The sequence below is a fragment of the Bos grunniens genome, chromosome 18 (assembly GCF_055505025.1).
Source record: "Bos grunniens cultivar Pamir isolate PY7600 chromosome 18, Bosgru_T2T1.0, whole genome shotgun sequence".
Taxonomy (NCBI): Eukaryota; Metazoa; Chordata; class Mammalia; order Artiodactyla; family Bovidae; genus Bos; species Bos grunniens.
This window is the reverse complement of record NC_141182.1, coordinates 48,775,422-48,799,059: the sequence shown is the minus strand read 5'-3', so window position 1 is coordinate 48,799,059 and position 23,638 is coordinate 48,775,422. Positions and strand designations below refer to the sequence as shown.

The following is a 23,638-nucleotide window of genomic DNA, read 5'->3' as shown; positions in this document are numbered from 1 at the left end:
TAATAAAAAATATACTAAATGAGAGGCGGTGGGGAGAAGGGATACATTGGGAGTTTGGGACTAGCAGATGCAAACTATATATAGAATGGATAGATAACAAGGTCCTATTGTGATAGCACAGGGAGCTATATTCAAAATCCTGTAATAAGCCATAGTAGAAAAGAATTCTTAAAAAATATATGATAAAAGCAAAGTGTCAAGCAGGGAGCATATGGTATGTGATTGTTCATTTGATGAGAGAGAGTGTGTGAGTGTGTGTTTGTGTGTGTGTGTATGCAATTCCTTGTCCATGTATAGAAAAATCTCTGTAAGAACATATCTGAGTCAAGTGGATAACTGGGATGGCTGAAGGCAATGGTAGACGAGAGATTAGCGCTGGAAACATTTTTATACTTTTAAATTCTTATACCATATAAATACATTATCCTATTCAAAATATGGCACCCCACTCCAGTACTCTTGCCTGAAAAATCCCATGGATGGAGGAGCCTGGTAGGCTGCAGTCCATGGGGTGGCTAAGAGTCCGATACGACTGAGCGACTTCACTTTCCCTTTTCATTTTCATGCATTGGAGAAGGAAATGGCAACCCACTCCAGTGTTCTTGCCTGGAGAATCCCAGGGACGGGGGAGCCTGATGGGCTGCTGTCTATGGGGTCGCACAGAGTCGGACACGACTGAAGTGACTTAGCAGCATTCAAAATAAATTACCCTATAGGATAATTATCCTATTCAATGAGAACACTTTAAAACACTGAAAACTAAACAAAACATATACAGGCCTGATAGAAAATGGAGGCAATCTAGAGGTAGGTTAGGGGGAGGGGAGGGAGGCTCAAGAGGAAGGGGATTTATGTATAATTATGGCTGATTTGCATTATCCTATGGCAGAAACCATCACAACATTGTAAAGCAATTTTCCTCCAATTAAAAAATAAATTTTTTTAAAAAGTAAAGAAAATGGAGGCAAGACTTCCCTGATGGCCCAGTGGTTAAGACTCCGCACTTTCACTACAAGAGGCACAGGTTCGATCCCTGGTGGGGGACCTAAGATTCTGCTGCATGACACAGCCCAAAAAATAAAAAAGAAAGAAACTGGAATTTGACCCTCACACCATAAGGAAACTGACAGCACAGTGAGACGACAGAGTGAGCTGCCTTGGGTCACTCAGTAATCACTGCTGTCACCAGTGACCCAAAAAGTCTGACCCAAAGCCCACCCTCTTAGCACGTTAGAGGGTATGATGCACTCCCACGTGCTCAAAGTAATAGAACAAAAAAGGAAATCAGCTGACAATGCACAGGGATGGGGAAGGAGACTGGATTTGTTTCCTTTTGCTGCTGTAACAAATTACCATAAACTCAATGGCTTAACACAGCAAAAGTTAGAAGTACAAAATCAGTTAGGTCGATAGTCAAGGGGGCTCAGGGCTGTTTGCTTTAGAAGATCCTGAGTGGGAGACTACGTCCTTGCCTTTTTCAGCTTCCAGTTGGCTTGTGGCCCCTTCCTCCACATTCAAAGCCCATCACTAGCATCTCTGCTTCTGTTATCACATTGCCCTCCCTCTGAAGGAGTCCTCCTGTCTCCTTTCTATCAGGAATACTGAGATTGTATTCAGGGTGATCTCAGCATTCAAAGATCCTTAACTCAATCACATCCACATAATATTTTTTGCTGTGTTAGGCAACATTCATTTTGCCAACAAAAGTCAGTCTAGTCAAAGCTATGGTTTTTCCAGTGGTCATGTATGGATGTTGAGAGTTGGACCATAAAGGAGGCTGAGCGCTGAAAAATTGATGATTTTGAACTATGGTGCTGGAGAAGACTCTTGAAAGCCCCTTGGACAGCAAGGAGATCAAGCCAGTAAGTCCTAAAGGAAATCAACCCTGAATATTGATTGGAAGTGTTACTGAAAAGTATGCATGGGCCAATACTCTGGCCACCTGATGCGAAGAGCCGACTCATTGGAAAAGACCCTGATGCTGGGAAAGCTTTAAGGCAAAAGGAGAAGGGGGCGACAGAGGATGAGATGGTTAGATAGTATCACCGACTCAATGAGCATGAATTTGAGGATTCGTGCTAGGAGATAGTGAAGGACAGGGAAGCCTGGCATGTTGCAGTTCACGGGATCACAAAGAGTCGGACATGACTTAGCAACTGAACAACAGAAAGGCAACATTCACAGATTCCAAGAATTAGGGCACAGATATCTTGGTGGGGGACTTTCTTCAGCCTAGTGTAACTGTGTAACTCAGATTGCAACTTGACTCCATGATCTTTTAACCAAGATCACACATCTGGTCTCAGGACTTAATGAAGCTCAGGGTTCTGATGTCTCTTTGTAGAAAGATTCAGTGAGAGACAAGTGATGGTGTGGATAGTTTTTATGGGCTGGGTAACTTCATAGGCTAATGAGTGGGAGGATTATTCCGACTATTTGGGGGAGTTCAGCTCAGTCGCTCAGTCATGTCCAACTCTTTGTGACCCCCTGGTGTAGCACAGCAGGCTTTCCCGTCCATCACCAACTCCCAGAGTGTGCTCAAACTCATGTCCATCAAGTCGGTGATGACATCCAACCATCTCATCCTCTGTCATCCCCTTCTCCTCCTGCCTTCAGTCTTTCCCAGCATCAGGGTCTTTTCAAATGAGTCAGTTCTTCCCATCAGGTGGCCAAAGTATTAGAGTTTCAGCTTCAGCATCAATCCTTCCAATGAATATTCAGGACTGATTTCCTTTATGATTGACTTGACAGGTTTGATCTCCTTGCAGTCCAAGGGACTCTCAAGGGTCTTCTCCAGCACTACAGTTCAAAAGCTTCAATTCTTTGGCGCTCAGCTTTCTTTATAGTCCAACTCTCACAGTGAACTAAAATGGACTGGAATGGGCGAATTTAATTCAGATGACCATTATATCTATTACTGTGGGCAAGAATCCCTTAGAAGAAAATCTCAAAAATGACAGGATGATCTCTGTTCATTTCCAAGGCAAACCATTCAATGTCACAGTAATCCAAGTCTATGCCCCAACCAGCAATGCTGGAGAAGCTGAAGTTGAATGGTTCTATGAAGACCTACAAGACCTTCTAGAACTAACACCCAAAAAAGATGTCCTTTTCACCATAGGGGACTGGAACGCAGAAGTAGGAAGTCAAGAAATTTGGGGGAAGGGGGTGGAGATTTCCAGGGATTAGGCCACTGCCCACTTTTTGGTCTTCCATGGTCAGCCTTGGAACTGTCAAGGCACTGGTGAGTGTGAAACTTAGCATATGCAAATGTGTTACAAATGAGCGTATATTGATACTCAAGGTCTAGTGGAAATCAACCTGCCCACCATCGTGGACCTATTTGGTTCTAATCAGCTCATGTCGTATCCTCGGGCTCTGTCATTATTTTAAAGGTTGTGCCCTGTCCCCTTCCCTCAGGTTTCACTACCACAGACACCACCACTTGTGAGAAATTCCAAATTCCACACATTTCTGGTAAGACAAACGAGGTAGAGGCTTGGGGACATGAATCAGAGTAAAGAGGTCCGTGCATTCAAGACAGGACTGCAGGAAAGAGCAAGCCTGGCAGGACCCAGGCTGCAGTGCATGAGCAGGAATGAGAAAATGCAGCCTAGGCAGGCTCCGATGACGGTTTCTCCAAGCTTCCTGCATCCTGTCCTCCCACCTTCCCCAGGGCACAAGCCACCCCGCATTCATGGGCAGGAAAACAAGAACTGAAGGGCGGTTCCCTAAAGAGACCCAGCTCTCTGCCAGCCTGAGGCGGTCACTAGGCTAGGTGGTGGCTTCTGGAAAAAGCCCGTCCTGTTCTGGCACTTGCGGGGGAGGGGAGGGCAGCTGGAAGTGGGACTCCTGGTCTCTTACCACCCACGCGGGAGGCCAGCCCGGCGGCAAGTCCCACACCCAGACACAAAGCCTGCATTCATGGCGTGGCCTGGCAGGCAAACAGTCAACATTTATAACAGAAAGCACAGGCATCACCTACAGACAGCAGCCTTGTGCCTCTGTTGAGAATGGCAAGAAATAAGCTACATCATCAGACAGGAAAAGAAAACCAGCCCCGAGCAAGACAGAACCCAAAGGAAATCACCAATTCAAGCCCCAACCAAGGTGCACAAACTGACTCTGGTTCTTGTCTCTTTAGTCTCTTTTTTAGTTTTTCATGTTGACTCTTTTGAAAAGTTCTGGACAGTTATTTTTTGGCAGGGACCAGTTATATTATGTTCAATACTGATTGCCTTCATATTGTTAAATGTAGATTTAGGGCTTCCCTGGTGACTCAGTGGTAAAGAATCTGGCTGCCCCTACAGGAGACACAGGTTCGATCACCAGTCCAGGAAGATCCCACAGGCCACAGAGCAACTAAGCCCGTGTGCCACAACTACTGAGCCTTGCTCTAGAGCCCACGAGCCACGACTAGTGAAGCCTGTGTACCCTAGAGCTCGTTGCTCTGCAACAAGAGCAGCCACGGCAATGAGAAGCCCACGCGCCACAACTAGAGAGCAGCCGCCACTCGCCGCAACTGGAGATAAGCCCACGCAGCGAGGAAGGCCCTGCATTGCCAAAAATAAATACATAAAATTATTTAAAAAAATAAATCGAGATTTAAATGTTTTTAACTAGCGTTCTGCTTAGGCAATGTTGTATACTTCTTATAGTGTCACATCAAGAGACCCTTGAGGTCATGCTGTCCAACTACTGAGGATATCATTTGATCATTTGGTTAAGAGTCTATCTGCCAACACCCACCATCCCTCACTTGGTAGGTATATTTTCCCCCTCTCTAATGAATAAGTCATCTGATGGGTAATAATTCTGGACTATTCTCCAACAGCCTTTTAGCAATGGTTTTAACATCCTCTGATAATCCAATTATTTTGGGGGGATACCTTGTGTTTTTTCTCCATTTTATCTGTAATAAGCCAGCATTATCTGTTGAAATAAATTGTTTAGTGCCTGTAAATCTACATAATCTGAAGTCTGCAAAGCAGCTGACTAATAATGGTATCAATTAAAAAAAAAAAACAAACCTAAAAAGCATTGCTACAGTCTCTTACCCGCAAACTTTCTTCATAAATTAGGCCCCAAAGTCTTCAAGCAATAAGATCTGACAGAACCAACATCACATATTTATAACTATTCCACTAAGAGTGTACTTCTCTCTATACATGCTTTGAAGTAGAATTATCACGTGATCATGGACGGCTGCCCTGACCCTTCTGGGAATGCTGCAGAATGCTGTATATGCCTTACATACATTCGGAAAGTGAAAGTCACTCAGTCGTGTCCAACTCTTTGTGACCCCATGGACTATACAGTCCATGGAATTCTCCAGGCCAGAATACTGGAGTGGGTAGCCTTTCCATTCTCCAGGAGATCTTTCCAACCCACTGACTTCTTTAAAAAAAAAAAAATCCGAAATCCATACTATCTAGTCCTAGATCTTTCAGATAAAGGACTGTGTGTGGATCTATACTGAAAGCCTTATTAATAACACAACAATTTTACAACCTGTATCAGAAAATGCTTTGAAAGGTGGATGGTACAAATAATGAGAGGCAGCGTTTACTGGGTGGTGGTGGTGGTGTTCAGTCGCTAAGTTGAGTCTGACTCTTTGCGACCCCATGGACTGCAGCATGCTAGGCTTCCCTGAGTTTGCTCAAACTCATGTCCTTTGAGTTGGTGATGCCATCCAACCATCTCATCCTCTGCCATCCCTTTCTCCTCCCACCTTCAATCTTTCCCAGCATCAGGGTCTTCTCCAGCGAGTCGGCTCTTCACTTCAGGTGGCCAAATATTGGAGCTTTAGCTTCAGCATCAGTCCTTCCAATGAATATTCTTGGTTGATTTCCTTTAGGATGGACTGGTTGGATCTCCTTGCAGTCCAAGGGACTCTCAAGAGTCTTCTCCAGCACCACAGTTCAAAAGCATCAATTCTTTGGCACTCAGCCTTCTTTATGGTCCAAATCTCACATCTGTACATGACTACTGAAAAAACCATAGTTTTGACTATATGGATCTTTGTTGGCAAAGTGATGTCTGCTTTTTAATATGTTCTCTAGATTTGTCATAGCTACTTTTTCCTTTCAAGGAGCAAGTGTCTTTTAATTTCATGGCTGCTACAGACGCCGATCTCACACTGTCCTCACGGCAGCGCTGTGGTGCCTTTCCCAGGCTTCTAGTGGAGGGGACCTGGGGAGAGGAGGCTTAAACCCCTTTTTGTGTGACCCCCAAGCAAGTGACTTACACCTCATGTGAAGCCTACCCATCTCTAGGCCTCAGTTTCTCAGGAGAGGAAGCAGCTGCAGAGAACTGCATATAAAGCATTTAGCCTAGTTGGTAGAGACAGAATAAGGGCAAAGTAGGTGATTAAATACTTCATCCCACTCTGTGTGCGTGTGTGCTTAGACTCTCAGTCATGTCTGACTCTTCGTGACCTCATGAACTGTAGCCTGCCAGGCTCCTTTGTCCATGGGGATTCTCCAGGCAAGAACACTGGAGTGGATTGCCATGCCCTCCTCCAGGGGATCTTTCCAACCCAGGTCTCCTGCATTGCAGGCAGATTCTTCACCGTCTGAGTCACCAGGGGAGCCCTCATCCCACTGGGGGATTGTAAGTAGAGACAAAAAGTATGGAAGACCCCTCTAAGTCAAAGATCATTCGAGAAAGCACGTTTGAGACTTCCCTGGCGGTCGGGAGGCCCATTGGACTGCACAGGACTACACAGGGAACCCCATGAAGGGGGCACAGGTTCCATCCCTGATCGGGGAACTAAGATCTCACATGCCAAAACTAAGACCCAGTGGGGCCAAATAAATATTTAAAAAAAGAAGAAGAAGAAGAAGAAAGCAGGTTTGCTTAAGCACAAAGCCAAGCAGACTTGCTTAGCAACAAAAACCACGCAACAGAAGCATGAGACATGCCCCCAAACAGTAAAAATGATGGTGAAACGAGACCCACATCCTGTCCAGTGAGCTCAGTAAGTTAATAATACCTAGGAAATGCTCCTCTGGGCACACCAAAAATAAAAATATAAGGAAAGGGTGACATTATACTGAAACCTGAGATGATTTACTATTCTTAGCATATGTTACCGCCTCTTTGCTCATTTCCATTGTGCCAGAACAGGGCTGGCTGGACCAGGTAGGGACATGAAAACTCCACCTGACATGAAGGAGGAGCTGATGATGGAAGCTTGACATCTACTCAAGAATGAGGAAAAAGGTGGTTTTCTCCCCCTCCCCACTTTTTCTTTGATTATAAAACTGCAGCCCACTAAATTCTCAGGGTGCAGCACTCAAGCCTCCTATACTAATAAACTCTTTCCTTACCTGTCTCTCTGCCTCTCATTGAATTCTTTCTGCCCCGAGACAGAAGCACCTACACTGTACTAAGTACAGAGACACATTCTATCAGTTCCATAGTGCCTGTGATGACTGAGCACTGGGGTAACTGGGATTGCTGGTGATTTCCTAGTAGCCTCTCAGGTGGCGCTAGTGGTAAAGAACCCGCCTGCCAACCAATGCGGCAGACGTAAGAGACGCAAGTTCAATTCCTGGGTCAGAAAGATCCCCTGGAGGAGGGCATGGCAATGCACTGCGGTATTCCTGCCTGGAGAATCCTATGGATAGAAGAGCCTGGTGGGCTACAGTCCATGGTGTTGCAAAGAGTCGGACATGACTGAAGCAACTTAGCACACATGCACGGGAGGCCTGGAGTTCAGAAGGCTGCCTCTAGGATGTGTAAGGTCAGTCCTTGAGTGCACACCATCTAGGGCAATCAGAAAAAAAAAAATCACAGTGAAGGGCAACGGCAGAGGTCAAGAGAGACATGGGTCTTGGTCCCATCCTTACTGTGAACCTCGGATTAATTCTCTTGCCTGCAATTTAGGGGAGGGGCAGATTTCTAATGTAGCATCACCCAGGTTGTCGCCCCAGGAGTTTGTGTGGCAGAGATGTTCAACTTAAGAACAAGCCTGGGCTTCTGAGACACTACCCTGGGGACACAACATAAATTCCAGAGAATTCCTGCAGACAGAAGCTTCAGTCCAAGTGTTTTTCACCAGGCCCAGGGTTGGAGTCACAGCTCAGCCATTTACTAGGAGTAAACAGATGGTGAAAGAGATGTGAATGCTGGAGGCAGCTGGAGGCAGGTGGCTGTGAGGCAGGAGATAGATGGACCCAGTCTGAACAGCCAGAGTTTGTCCCCTGTGGGCAGGTCCTTGAAGATGAGAAGCCAGAGAAGCGCTGGGCCCTGCCCAGATAAGAAATAAAAGACCCCATGTTCCTCATTCTTGAAGTCAAGGAGACATTCTCAACTACACATGCGCAGAAAGGCTCCTTGGAGGTCAAAAGGCAGGGGGTGTCACCTCATGGTAAGTGATGTCAACCTACCATAGGCCTTTTGGCTAAGAGAAACTGAGGCACAGATGGGAGTGTTAGTTGCTCAATCCTGTCTGACTCTTTGTGGTCCCATGGACTGTAGGCTGCCAGGCTCCTCTGTCCATGGACTTTTCCAGGCAAGAATACTGCAGTGGGTTGCCATATTCTTCTCCAGGGGATCTTCCCCAGTCAGGGATCGAACCCAGGTCTCTGGCATTGCAGGCAGATTCTTTACCGTCTGAGCCACCAGGCAAGCCCCTACAGACGGGAGGACCCTGAAATAAACCAAATACAGACTCAGAACCAGGCAAAGCAAGATGATTGGCCAAAGGAAACCCGGAAGAAATGCCCCCATCTGGCCCTCCCCTGTGTCTATCCCTTTTCTTCCAAAAAATACTTTCCGTCTCTATGTGGAAACTCATTTCTATACAGTTGATGGGCCAAGGCCTTGTCACTTTCCCTGGTGGTCTAGTGTTAGGATTCAGCGCTTTCACTGCCACCGCTAGACCTCAATCTCTAGCCGGAGCCTGCTTCAAGCCATTCAAGATCAGCTGGAATAAGAAGGAAAGAGGGGAATTTGGGGAGTGGGGGCAGACGGAACAACTCCCATCGCAGGAGGCTCCGCGGGGGGAGGCAGAACTCTCCCATTGGAGATGCCTGCGGTGAAGGTCCTCCCCCCACCACGCCACCCCGCCTCCACCGACCCACCCCAGTCTTAGATCGCGAGGCGCCTGGGCAGCAGGTAACCACGTGGAGAAAGTATAGACTTTCCAAAGGAGCGATGAGCAGGCCCCCAAATCCGGGAGCGCAGGGATTGGGTCTCCTCCCCGCCAGCCTCGCGGCAGCTGAGCCCTCCCCCTCCGCCTGCAACCTCCCAGACCCCGCCCCTCCCCCGCTCCGGCTCCGCGCAGCCGCCCGCCTGCCCGCTGGACTTCACAGTCTCCAGCCCCCGGGTCCAGACTTCAGCCGCCGCCACCCCCTCCCCCAACCCTCCTAGAGGACTCCCTGGGCGGGGCCGATCCCGAGGAGCACCCCCCCGGACTGCCTCTCAGAGCAGGGTGGGGAAGGGGATCCTAGTCCGCCGCCACCTCCGAGCAGGCCGCCAGGTGAGCGCCGGGACAGGTAGGGACCGAGGTCGGGACCGGTGTCCGTCCACACTCGCAGCTAGGGCGCCCCGGGGAGGATTTCCGTCCCAGGCCCTGCCCGGAGTGGCGTGTCCCTGGAGTCCTGCGCCCCATCACGCCTTCCCCCGCTTCTGCCCCTTTAAGTCCAGAGTTACACGAACGCACGTTTGAAAGCCCCAGACTATAGGAAAAGGGCTTGGCTATAAAACCGGTCCTCTAAAGCCCTCGCCTCTCCGCCCGCCTGCTGGTCTGAGGAGGCCACTATTAAACACCACCCCCACCCCCCACGTACTCGACCAACACGTGTTCAACAGCAGCTGGTGAAAGGCCTGACCACTTTTTACCAATTCTGTTTTTTGTGTCCTCTGGCTGGCAGGAAAATCTACGAATCGGAAGATCTTAGAGCACCGTTTCTTGCTTTAGCAACTTGGGCACAGTTTGTTTTTAGCTGCTGCCGCTCTACCCAATTTAAACTTTGTTCTGAGTTAACTTTTGCAGTGACCGGTCATATTTGTTAATGTTCCATGTCTTGATCTTTCAACTTTAGACGGCAGCTGTTTACCGCTATTTTGAAAGACTATAGTATTACCAATCTACTTTTAAAATAGACAATAACATTTTTTTTAGTGTCCCAGTAACACAAGTACAAACGACAAAGGTTTGCATGCAATATCAATCCTTTAAACAAGCGCAGTCTCCTCTGCAGCCAGTTTTTAAATTTTGTAATTAAATTACTTTTCAGAGATGGCAGAAGTAACTTGTGATCCGTGGTGTGTCGTTTTAAACCTTTTTTTGCTCTTTATTCCTCTGGTAGTTCCTTCCAAATCTTTAAAGCAAATTATTCCATTGTTATTTGTTAGTTTATCAACTTTTACACAATGTCTGTAATCTTTTGCTAAAAATAGATGGGGACAGAAGCTTATCATCTCCAGGGTTTCTCTCCTCCCTGTATAATCACAACATTCCTTTTGGCTTCTCTAAAGAAATAATTTTTTGTAAACTTTTCTTTTTCTTTAAGCATATCTATATATATTTGTATATTCTATGTGAAGTAGCTCAGTTGTGTCCAACTCTTTGTGACCCCGTGGACTGTAGCCCACCAGGCTCCTCCATCCATGGGATTCTCCAGGCAAGAATACTGGACTGGGTTGCCATTTCCTTCTCCAATACATATACAGAATCTGTTGATTCTCCTTTTAATAAAGTTTTCATATTTATTTAAATTCTAATTTTTCAATCCAATCAAGATATACATACAGTTCACAAATCAAATATAAACAAGACTGCCGTATTTTTTCCCTATGATAAAAGTAATATAATCCGTTTAACAAAAATGGAAAAGGCCGGGGCAGTGTTTTTTGTTTTTGTTTTGTTTTGGTGATACTAGCTCCTAGACCAGGTATCCAAAACACCCGGCCCTTGGCAGTGAGATTTTGGACTCCTAACCCCTGGACTTCTACGTACTTCCCAGGGGCAGTCTTTTAGATTAAAAGAGATTAGAGAGAAATGAGCACCCCCAGCAGTGTGTGAGTCCCATCTTTGTTTGGAAGATACAATTCCAGAAGACCTTGGAACAATGAGAAAAAGTGTTCATAGACGAAGCATTAGATAGTAGATTGAATTTCTCTTAGTGGGTTGAGAGATAATAGACCTATAAAGGGTTCTTATTCTTTCTTAGGAGATGCATATTCAGGTATTTAATAGTTCATCAAAAGAGAGAGAGAAAGCAAATATGGCAAAATATGAAACAGATATCCATTTTAACTATATTTTCAGCTTTTCTGTATGGTGACATTTTTATAGTGAAATCTGGGGAAGATAAAGACGATTTACCAGCAGAAACTAACACAACATTGTAAAGCATCTATACTCCAATAAAAATAAATAAATAAAATGCATTGAGACAGAAAAATAAACACATATAAAAAATAAAGTAAGATAAAAGTTTAGAAACTCAGAGATGAATGCATGCACAGCTGCACGACCCTGGAGTCCTCCACCCCAATCTGCCCCTTGCTTGTTGGGTGACCCTGGGTTGATTGCTTCCCTCCTCCAAGCCTCAGTTTCCCCAGCTGAAAATAGCACCGGCCTCAAGGGGTTGTTGGTGAGACTTCTGTGAGATCTTGGAAAGCACTTTCCACGTACGTGCCTGGAGGATTTAGTGTTCAGTTAACAGTAGCTGTTAGTATTTTGTGAAGGGTTTTTCTTAACAACCATGGTCAGCTCACCTGTGAATAATTATCCATAACATCATAACTGCTCTTGGGGCTCAATAATTGTAGCGCACAGGCTTAGCTGCCCCTGAAGCATACGGGATCTTAGTTTTCCGACCAGGGATGAACCTGCGTCCCCTGCACTGGAAGGCAGATTCTTAACCGCTGAACCACTAGGACTGTCCATCTTTTGCCTTTTTTAAAATTCACCAGGTGGCTCTGATCTTGCCATTGGTGCAGTTTTCTGTCCCGCTGTATTTCGTTCCTTCCTAGGCACGAATCCCCTGAACCTACATTCCTTCAGGCGTGGTTTCAGTGACTGCATGATTCTGACATAAGGAGGTGCAGCCCCAGACTCCAGTCCCATAGCTGGCCTTGACTGCTAATCATTGTCACAGCAGTCACAATGGCAGCTAACACTTGTTGAAGACCAGCCTTGATCTTGTTGAATTTCCCCATCACCGTGGGAAGTGAGAGTTACTACAAGTCCACTGCGTGTTAGCCAAAACTTTTGCTATTCAGTGCAGGAACTGAATATAAGGCAAGTCACAAAGAACCATCCTGTGTATTACATATGATTCTTATCGGGGTAGACTTCCCTGATGGTCCAATGGTTGGGAATCTGCTTGCTAATGCAAGAGACACAGGTTAGATCCTGGTCCGGGAGGATTCCACATGCGAAGAGGCAACGAAGCCTGTGCATCACAGCTACTGATCCCACACTCTAGAGCCCACAAGCCACAACTACTGGAGCCCCACGCCTAGACAAGACAAGGCGTGGGGCTCTTCCAGGACAAGAGAAACTCCCACAATAAAAAGCCCGCCCACGGAAACCAGAGAGCAGCCCCTGTTCTCCGAAAACAGAGAATCCTGCGTGCAGCAACAAAGCCATAGGGCAGCCAAAAATAAATAATTACTTAAAATTTTTTCCAAAAAAATCCCTAGCAGGACTGGGGAGTGATCAAACACACAGATACTTCTTCAGTGAAATGCATGTTCATATCATAAATAAAACCTTCCATCAGTTCCAGGCAGTTCTGCCACCAAGTGGGTCTATGAAAGCCTTGGTTTTCAGAGCTTTTGGATTTAGGGATTGTGGAGTGTGGTGGTGGTTTAGTCACTCAGTCGTGTCCAACTTTGCGACCCCATGGACTGTAACCCACCAGGCTCCTCTGTCCATGGGATTTCCCAGGCAAGAATACAGGAGTGACTTGGCATTTCCTCCTCCAAGGGATCTTCCCAACCTAGGGATCACACCCAGGTCTCCTGCATTGCAGGCAGATTCTTTACTGACTGAGCCACCAGTGAAGCCTGGAGAGGACATGTGGACATTCACATCCCATTTTCCAGAGGAGAAATCTACGCTGAGAGAGGGAAACCCATTTGCCGAAGTTCACGAAAAAGTTTGAGTTTGGGCTGAGGCTAACCTGGGGCTGGCTGAATATGCAGCTGACAAAGTTTCACCTCTCCACAGTGCCATCTCCTCTGCAGGCTGTCACCAGCAGTTCCCAGAACCAGTGTCCCTGGCTGGCCCTGTGATGCCCCAGAAATGTCAGTGCTGCCTCCAGGGAATGAGATGATGCACGTAAAGAATTTCCCAGGGTGCCTCACACCACGAAAGCATCGACAAATGTGAACTGTTAATCTGTACTAAGATGCAATTCGACTGTTCCCTTCTTTGACTTAAATAATCATTGATAGCATTAATAATTTTTTAAATTGTAAAATATAACACTCATACAGAAAACTACATGAAATATATAACAAAGTATATAAGCAGCACCCAGGCCAATAAGGAGAACATTGCCAGCCCCCTAGATGTTTCTCTGGTTAGTAGCCTTCTCCTTCCCCACAGAGGGAACCAGCATCCTGACTTTTATAATGCTCGTTTCCTGGCTTGGTTTTGTTTTGTGTTGTTGTGTGTGTGTGTTTTTAATATTTAGTATTTGTTTATTTGGCTGCACTGGGTCTTAGTTGTGGCACACAGGATCTTCAGTCTTTGTTGTGGCATGTGGGATCTAGTTCCCCAAGCAGGAGCTGAACCCAAGCCCCCTTGGTGGCTCAGATGGTAAAGAATATGCGTGCTATGCAGGAGATCTGGGTTCCATCTCTGGGTCAGGAAGATCCCCTGGAGAAGGGAATGGCTACCCATTCCAGTATTCTTGTCTGGAGAATCCCATGGACGGGGAACCTGGCAGGCTATGGTCCATGGGGGTCGCAGAGAGTCAGACACAACTGAGCGACTAACACTTTCCCCTGCATTAGGAGCATGGAGTCTTAGCCACTAGATCACCAGGGAAGTTTCTGCTTGTTTTATATATATATGAATATACAGGCGGGAGGAGAAGGGGACGACAGAGGATGAGATGATTGGATGGCATCACCGATGCAATGGACATTATTTTGGGCAAGCGCCAGTGATGGTAATGGACAGGGAAGCCTGGTGTGCTGCAGTCCTTGGGGTCACAAAGAGTCAGACACAATTGAGCGACTGAATTGATATATATATATATGATTTCAGTACCTGTATGTACATTCGTAAATAGCATTTATTAGTTTAGCCTGTTTGTAAACTTTCTAAAAATCACTGGTGTGAGAATATAATTTATCATCCAGTTTTCAAACCAGGTAATTTTGGAAGCGATAGGGGTCACTGATATTTACCCTAATTACCCTGGGACACTAGGTGTAAATCAGGCCTGCCCCAGGCCACCCCGATTGTCTGCTTGTCCTGGGACTCACACTCTGGATGACTTGTGTCTCTGGTAAATTTCACCCCAAATTATGCTTTTGAGGTCCATTTGTGCTGTTGTGTCTACTTATTGTTACTGCTACTTAGTCTTCCATTCTATGACTGCCTTCATTCATTTATACACCCTATGTGGGTACCTGGATCATTTCCAGGTTGGAGCTATGAGGGTCAATGCTGTCGTGAATATTCTAGTATATGTTTCCTGGCTTTAGGGTCAAATTGCCAGCTTGTTGGAAAGGCACTTTTCTAACTTCAGTTTAAAAAAAAAAATCCCCAACTAGTTTCCAAAGTGGTTGCACCAATTTTTACTCTCATCAGGTGTGTATGGGAGTTCTCACTGATTGTAAATTATGGTAACGTTGTATTATTGGTTGGTTGGTTTTTTTTTTTTTTATAAAAGTGTATTCTTTAATACACATGATATCCATGACATTTAAACTAGAATATACCAAAATGCAAAGTAACTTTGCCTCTCATCTCACCCATGCTGTGGTTCAGAAGGCAGTTGGATAACTGAGAAGGTGATGATGGTGAAAATGACAGAGAAATAGAGGAATTCAAAATCATCTATTACTGTCAGCTATGAAAGATGGTATTTAGCTCAATGTGTATTCACTCCACTAATTTTTAACACTTGTACTTTTTTTAAGATCATTTGTTATTTACCTTTGAGACTTTACATTTTATGCTTCACTTGTATTTTTTTTATCCTGGCAACTTTTGATTCCCATGATACTGAGTGAGAGAGAGGAGTGTCTTGGCTTCCCCTCCCCCACCTTTCTTTTCCCATCTTGTCGGTAATGCATTTGCTTTCACACCATCAAGGCTGATTATATCTATAGTCTGTTCTATTACCCTATTTAAGTCTTACATGCTGTAACTGTAAAGTGTGCAGGATTTGGGTTTTGTGTGTGTGTGTGTGTGACAGCTTTATTGAAGTAATTTACGTACCATAAAATTCAGCCCTGTTGAGTGTACGATTCAGTGATTTAGTGAGTTTTCCGAGTTTGGCAGCCAACACTACAGTTTTAGAGCATTTCTATCACCTCCAAAATAGCCATTGTGCCTAGTTGTGGTCACTCCTTGTTCCCACGCCCAGTCACAGCAACTCCTCATCTTTCCCTATATTTAGATCGGTCTTTTCTGGACATTTCACACAATATGTAGCCTTTTGTATCCAGCACTTTGACTTAGCGTGCTGTCTTAGGGTTCATTCTCCCTGTATCCTGTACCATTACTCCATTCCTTTTATTGTTTTGTTTTGTTTTGACTTTTGGCTGCACTGGGTCTTCCTTGCTGTGTGTGGTCTTTCTCTAGTTGCCATTAAGCAGCAGCTCTAGGGTGCTGGGGTTCAGCGGTTGCAGCAGGAGGTTTCAGCAGTTGACCCACGGCTTGTGGAATCTTCCCCGACTAGGGATCAAACCCGTGTCCCCTGCAGGCAGGTTCTTTTTTTTTTTTTTTTTTGTAGGCAGATTCTTAAAACACTGCACCACCAGGGGAGTCCTCTTTCCTTTCAGTGTTGAACAGTATTCCACTATATGGATAGATCACATATTGCTTACCATTCACCAGTTGATAGACACCTGGGTTGTTTTCCAATATGTAATGCTGCTGTGCACTTTGGCAGTCAAGTCAGTCTTTGTGTGACATACCTTTTCATTTCTCTTGGGTAGATAGCCTAGTGGTAGAATTGCTGTGTTTCAAACTTCCAGTGGTTAAGACTCCAGGCTTCCAATGCAGGGGGCACAAGTTTGATCCCTGGTTGAGGAACTAGGATCCCATATTCCTTGAAGCCAAAATAAATAAATACATATATATATATATATATTTTTAAAGAATTGTTGGATTTCATGGTAAATTTATATTTCACTTCTTTTTTTTTAATGTTCAACTTTTATAGAAACTGTTTTCCAAAGAGGCTTTACCATTTTACATTCCCATCAGTGGTGTATAAGGGTCCCGGGTTCTCCCTGTCCTCACCAATCTTTTGGACAGCAGCTATTCTAGAGAGCATGACGTGGCATCTCACTGTGATTTTAATTTGCATTTCCTTCATGACTAATGATGTTGAGCATCTTTTCACATGCTTATTGCTGTGCTAAGTCGCTTCAGTTATGCTGATTCTTTGTGATCCTATGGACTGTAGCCAGCCAGGCTCCTCTGTCCACGAGATTCTCCAGACAAGAGTACTAGAGTGGGTTGCCATGGCCTCCTCCAGGGGATTTTCCCGACCCAGGGATCAAACCCGTGTCTCTTGCATTAGCAGGTGGGTTCTTTACAACTAGTGCCAGCTGGGAAGCCCGCATTTGCTTATTAGTCCTTTGTATTTCTTCTTTGGTGAAATGTCTATTCAAATCTTTTGTCAATTTTTAAATTGATATGTCATATTATTGAATTTTAAGTGTTCTTTATATATTCTAGATTTAAGTCTTTTATCAAGTGTGTGATATACAAATATTTTCTGCCAATCTATAGCTTGTCTTTCATTTTCTTAATAATGTCTTTTGAAGTACAAAGGTTTAAAATTTTGATAATGTTTAATTAACCCATTTTTCTTTTATAAATCATACTTTTGGTATTATATCCAAGAAATCTTTTTTTTTTTTAATATTTGTTTATTTAGCCGCATCAGGTCTTAGTTGCAACATGTGGGATGTCTAGTTGTGGCCCACAGGCTTAGTTGCTCTCAGGCATGTGAGATCTTAGTTCCCCGACTAGGGATTGAACTCATGTACCCTGCATTGCAAGGTGGATTCTTAACTTCTGGGCCACCAGGGAAGTCCATGCCACTCCACTTCTGACTGCTTGTACATCATTTCACGTCTTTGGGCCTCAGTTTCCTCATGTTGTGACAATCAATGGGAATAATACAGAAGCCACAAACGATCATCCCCAGTCCGTTCCTGGGTTTGAAGATCTGTCTCTTCTGGCCTACACTGTGCTATAATAATTTTTTTTCCTTTAAATGCACTGCTAACATTTAAAAATCAGGTGATTTCACATAAACACAGGGATTTCCAGTCTCTTGACAAACTGGAAGATGTGGCCAAACTAGGCCCACCTTCCTACTGGGCAGTAAGTCAGCCAGAGTGAGTGCCTCCACGCTGGGCTCTTCTCTCCAGACTGACAGAGGCGCCACCACTCCCTGTTGGCTTGCACCCAGTCCGCCTCACTTAGAGACAGAACCCCAGGTGGTGTTAGTGGTAAAGAACCTGCCTGCCAATGCAGGAGACATAAGAGACCTGGGTTCCATACCTGGGTCGGGAAGATCCCCTGGAGGAGAGCATGGCAGCCCACACTGTATCCTTGCCTGGAGAATCCCATGGATGGAGGAACCTGGCAGCTTACAGTCCACAGGGTCACAAAGTGTTTTGGACGTGACTTAGCACGCACGCAGCACAGGACCAGCTGTTGTAATTGTGAGGCCAGCCAGGGGCGGTGGTATGAGTGGGGACTCAAATCCATGCCTTGCTCCAGTCACCAGGTCATGCTACCCAGAAGAGGTGCCTTAAAAAAAAAAAAAAAAATCTACCTAAAGACTCTTACAGGCCAGTGCAGGCCCTGATTATCTATAGCTCAGTCTTCCTTCTTGAAGGAGAAGGCATGCCAAATCTTTGTACATGCAAATAATTCTAAAGAGCAAGAAATTTTCAATCTTGTTTTTTGGGGGTTTTTCTGTTTGTTTGTTTGACTATAATTCCCTGTGCTGTACAGTATACCCTTGTCGCTTATATATTTCATTTGTTTTTTATTTTTTATTTATTTGGCTGCATGCATGCATGCTAAGTCGCTTCAATTGTGTCCAACTCTTGGCAAACCTATGGACTGCTGCCCGCCAGGTTCCTTTATCCTTGGGATTCTCCAGGCAAGAATACTGGAGTGAGTTGCCATGCCCTTTTCCAGGGGATCTTCCCAACCCGGGGATCAAACCTGCCTCTCTACATTGGCAGGTGGGCTCTTTACCGCTAACACCACCTGGAAAGCCCTTATTTGCCTTCATTGGGTCCCAGCTGCGGCAGCATGTGAACTCTTAGTTGGGGCTTATGGGCTCTAGTTCCCTGACCAGGAATTGAACCTGGGCCCCCTGCATTGGCAGCTCAGGGTCTTAGCCACCGGACCACCAGAGACATCTCAATCCTGTTTCTTGGTGATATTTCTGCAACCATTTGTTGTAGGTTAGGAACAACACTGGCAGGACTTCCCTCCCTGACAGTCCAGTGATTAGGACTGGGCACTTTCACCGCTGAGGGCTCGGGTTCAATCCCAGGTTGGGGAACTAAGATCCCGTAAGTAGCACAATGTGGCCAAAAAATAAAATAGAGACAACACCGGAGCCACTGTTCAAGAGTAAAGTGTTAAAATTGATAAGGGAGAATGTCAGGTAGAGGAAGATCTCTCCAAGGAATGAAACGGAAGCCATTCTACCTAAAATGGAAAAGATTGACCATACAAGGTGCTAGGAAGTGCAGCTGTCATACATGTTGGTGGGAGTGCACAGTCATGCTGAAAAAAAACGCTTGGGTGCGTTCTCGTAAAGAACATGTGATCCAAGAATTCCACTCCTACATATTTACTCGTGGGAAATGAAAACATATGTCCAGACAACCACTTGAATGTGATTGTTGATAGAAGCTTTATTCATAACAGCCTCAAGCTGGAAACAATCCAAATGTCCATCATGCCGAGTGAGTAAACAGATTGTGGTTTATCTGTTCAATGGAGTACTACTCAGTGATAAACAGGAGTGAGCTGGCGATTAATACAGCAATGATGTGACTGAATCACACACTATTCTGCCAAAGGAAAGAAGATACAGGGGTGCCTCCTATGGTTATCACTCAGGGTCCAATCCAGAGACTGAAACCACACAGTAATTGAAGGGAGAATGTTTAATATACAGATTTATTCATCATAGCAGGGGATTAGAGTTAGAAGGAGTAGCTACGGAGAAATAAAGAGAATGGTAAAGAATATAAAATGGCAAATACAGGGAGCAGCCTCTACAACTAAGATCTAAGATAGAGAGCTTGAGAAAGGTGTCAGCTCCAGACTGTCCTTGGCAGTCCCAGAATCCCTCACGCTTTGGGGGTTTTTGTTTTTGTTTAACATTTATTTTTATTTATTTGGCTACGCCAGGTCTTAGCTGTGGCATGCAGGATCTAGTTCCCTGACCAGGGGTTGAACCCTGGCTCCCTGTATTGGGACATGGAGCCTTAAACCACTGGAGCACCAGGGAAGTCTCTAGACCCTGACGCTTTGGGAGAACACTTGGACATGGCTCACTAAGGGGCAAAGGAGTCCCTTTAGTGCTCCGGCTGTGGAACTTGCTGGAAATCCACCCTCTGGAACTTGCCAGAAGTCGGTCCTTTAAGGATGCTAGGGAAAACAGTTCACAAGGAAGTGTCTCACCAGAAGCACTCAGCCAAGAAACCAGCTGAGGTGGGTGCCAGGGCAAGATGCTGGCTGAGGGATGCTCCTCACTGCCAGGCACTGGAGAAGCCTACACCCTTGTGAATGTCGCAGGAAAAGCTGCCTGCCTTTGGGGAACTGTCTGGAAGCTAGACGGTTAAAGCTCAACATTTAGGAAGAAAACTAAGATCATGGCATCTGGTCCCACCACTTCATGGGAAATAGATGGGGAAACAGTGGAAATAGTGTCAGACTTTATTTTTTGAGGCTCCAAAATCACTGCAGATGGTGACTGCAGCCATGAAATTAAAAGACGCTTACTCCTTGGAAGGAAAGTTATGACCAACCTAGACAGCATATTCAAAAGCAGAGACATTACTTTGCCAAGAAAGGTCCGTCTAGTCAAGGCTATGGTTTTTCCAGTGGTCATGTATGGATGTGAGAGTTGGACTGTGAAGAAAGCTGAGCGCCGAAGAATTGATGCTTTTGAACTATAGTGTTAGAGAAGACTCTTGAGAGTCCCTTGGACTGCAGGGAGATCCAACCAGTCCATTCTAAAGGAGATCAGTCCTGGGTGTTCTTTGGAAGGACTGATGCTAAAGCTGAAACTCCAGTACTTTGGCCACCTCATGCGAAGAGTTGACTCATTGGAAAAGACTCTGATGTTGGGAGGGATTGGGGGCAGGAGGAGAAGGGGACGACAGAGGATGAGATGGCTGGATGGCATCACTGACTCGATGGACGTGAGTCTGAGTGAACTCCGGGAGTTGGTGATGGACAGGGAGGCCTGGCATGCTGCGATTCATTGGGTCGCAATGAGTCGGACACGACTGAGCAACTGAACTGAATTGAACTGAACTGGAAGCTAGAAGCAAAACCGTTTCCGCCTGCAACACCTCTCTGGCTCCCTCTACTGGAAAACTTTAACATGGCAGCCGGCGAAGGAAGAAGATTTAAATGCCTAAACTCCAGTTTCTCAACTTGGAGCTGTGAGGCAGTAAATTGGCAACTGGCACACCATATGATTCCATTTATATGAAACTCTAGAAAAGAAAACTTGTAGTGACAAAAAGCAAATTAGTGGTTGGGGTGGAGGTGGGAAAGGGTAAACATTCTAGAGTAACAGAAATGCCACCTCTTGTTTATGAGGATGGTTGTACCATCACATACAGTTGTTAGAACACAGACTGTACACTTGAAATGTTTGCATTTTATTGGATGTAAATTAGACATCCGTGAATTTTTTTTTAATTTTTAAAAATTTCTGGGAAATAGGACTCTTGGGCAAATATAAATGGAATATATGCATGCATGCACACACCACAGAAAGTCGCTCAGTCGTGCCCGACTGTTTGCAACCCCATGGACTATACAGTCCATGGAATTCTCCAGGCCAGAATACTGAAGTGGATAGCCATTCCCTTCTTTAGGGGATCTTCCCAAACCAGGGGTCGAACCCAGGTCTCCCTCATTGCAGGCGGATTCTTTACCAGCTGAGCTACCAGGAAAGAACCACAGCAATGTGCCCCAAATCCCACCACTGAGATTCCCTCGCTTATCCCGGTGCATTCACTGTATCTCCGTGAAGTGTTACTGGAGGTAATTCCTGGCTTCGGATTGGTGCCTGTTCATGCATTCTCCCTCAGGAGTTCAAGTTCAGCATGGGTGCCCTAGGTAGTTGGCAAGAGTTTTGAAAGGGAGATGAGTTGGACATGTGCCCACCCGCCTCTCCCATTTCCCTTCTCCCCAAGGGAGATCCACAAAGGGCATATCACTAGGTTCAGATTACCAGATCTTCATCCAAAGAGTGAAATCCTATTAGTTCTTGTATGACATTGGGTCTTACTTATTCCTTGAGTCCCAGACATGACTTAAGGATATTTCTCCTTCACTGCTCACATCCAGCCCTTGAGATAGAATAGTTATTCCTATGGCACATGTTACAGACAAGAAAACTGAGGCTCAGAGGCCAGCAACATGCTAAAGTGATGGCCTGCCCAAGAAAAGGCAGAACCAGATTTTTTTTTTTTTTTTCCGGCTGTGCTGAGTCTTTGTTGCTGGTCTGGTTTTTCTCTAGTTGCAACGAGCAGGGGCTACTCTCTAGTTGCGACATTCGGGCTTCTCATTGCAGTGGCTTCTCGTTGCAGAGCACAGGCTCATTATTGTGGAGCATGGACTTAGTTGCTCCGAGATCTTCCCTGATCAGGGACTGAACCCGTGTCTCCTGCCTTGGCAGGTGGATTCTTTACCCTTGAGCCACCAGGGAAGCCCAGAACCAGGATTTGAACCTGGATTATCTGCCTCTATAGTGGGAGCTCCTGACCACCAGCTGTCCTGCTGGGAGCAGCAGCCGAGAGTCCTGGAAACCCTCAGCCGCTCCCTGCCCCCAGCAGAGGGTCCTAATAGGATTTACCAATATTGCGTCTTTGACAGTCAAATCTTTTCTACCCCCATGATTGTATTCTGAAAAAATTCAGGCATACAGAAACGCTCAAATAATTATACAGTGACTCCTAAGATAGGGAGACAAGGACAATGCCTGTGTATTTTTTTAGACTGATACTGAAACATTGCCATTCAGAGCAACTGTTTGTTCAGTATTCCAAATTCATAAAACAAAAGTTAGTGACATGACACTTCAAGTACAAAAATGTATAAATACCACAGCAAGTACAATCATACATTTATAAATATACAAAGGTTGGGACTTCCCTGGTGGTTCAGCAGTTAAGACCCTGCGGTCTCACTGCAGGGGGCAAGGGTTTGATCCCTAGTGGGGGAGCTAAAGATCTTGCACGCTGCATGGCCCAGCCCCCCAAAATTAATAAATAATAAATAAGCAATGGTTGCACCTAAGTTATCCCAATGTTATTAGTTGATCAAATCATAAAAGTAATTTCAAAATCGATGGAAGTATACTTGCTAAATTTAATAAAGATAAAATTAACAAAGTTAAGGGAGAAAATTAACCAAGTAAAAATGATGCTATAGGGCTTCCCAGGTGGCGTGGTGGTAAAGAATCTGCCTGCCAATGTAGGAGACACAGATTCAATTCCTGATCCGAGAAGATTCCAGATGCCTCCAGACAACTAAGCCCGTGCGTCACAACTATGGAGCCTGTGCTCTAGAGCCTGGGAGCCGCAACTACTGAAACCCTTGCGCCCTAGACCACTCTGCAACTAGAGAAAAGCCCGAGGAGCAGTGAAGACCCAGCATAGCCAAAAATAAGAATAATAAATAAAATTACTTTCAAAAACACTATATAAAATGAAGATGGTTTAATGAATCATGACCTGTGAAAATGAAATGATATTATTGGATCTTCATCAAGAGTAACTACTCTGGGGAAAGTGTGCAGCTAGCAGGAGAGACCACGTGGAGATGGAGAACTGCCTGGGGAATTCCCAGCCGGAGTCCCCTGGTCCAGCGCTCAGCGGAGGAGTGACGAAGTTTCAGAAGATGACCAAGTGCCATGCTCTGCCTGAGGACCACAGCACAAGAGCCCCTGAGAACCGTGTGGCTGAGCCCAGGTAGTCCCCGGGACCACCAAAAAAAATCATAAAACAATGCTTATTATACCATGGCAATGGTTTTACCACTGAGTCATGGGGGTATTTTTATGCGAAATTTTCCAGTCACTCTAAAAAGGCCCTACACAATTCGAGGAACCACCGAGGAAAGAGAGAAGCTACCTCTTAATAGTTTCAAGGGTTCTTGAATTTAAAAATAATCCTTTTGTGGTCACTTTGGGCAGCACAT

At 45.3% G+C, this 23,638-nt stretch overlaps 1 protein-coding gene and 1 long non-coding RNA gene across 22 annotated transcripts in view; one reads left to right on the top strand and one right to left on the bottom strand.

Annotated features, from left to right (window-relative positions):
• Nucleotides 1-8,036: 8,036 nt before the first annotated feature.
• On the bottom strand, nucleotides 8,037-8,932 carry LOC147353797 (uncharacterized). The gene is made up of 2 exons (XR_015145956.1): nucleotides 8,394-8,932; nucleotides 8,037-8,253 (listed from the first exon to the last, which is right to left on the bottom strand). It is a non-coding gene; the product is annotated as an uncharacterized LOC147353797 (long non-coding RNA).
• Nucleotides 8,933-9,190: 258 nt separating this feature from the next.
• FBXO17 (F-box protein 17) overlaps nucleotides 9,191-23,638 on the top strand; it is a 31,897-nt gene continuing 17,449 nt past the window's right edge. For 8 of the 21 annotated variants that reach the window (XR_015145953.1, XR_015145952.1, XR_015145951.1 and 5 more), the window contains exon 1: nucleotides 9,272-9,487. The gene's annotated coding sequence lies outside the window, so the exon portion shown is untranslated. Of the gene's footprint in view, nucleotides 9,504-23,638 lie in introns of all 21 variants that reach the window. The other 13 variants (XM_086352401.1, XM_086352397.1, XM_086352404.1 and 10 more) reach the window with 9 other exon arrangements.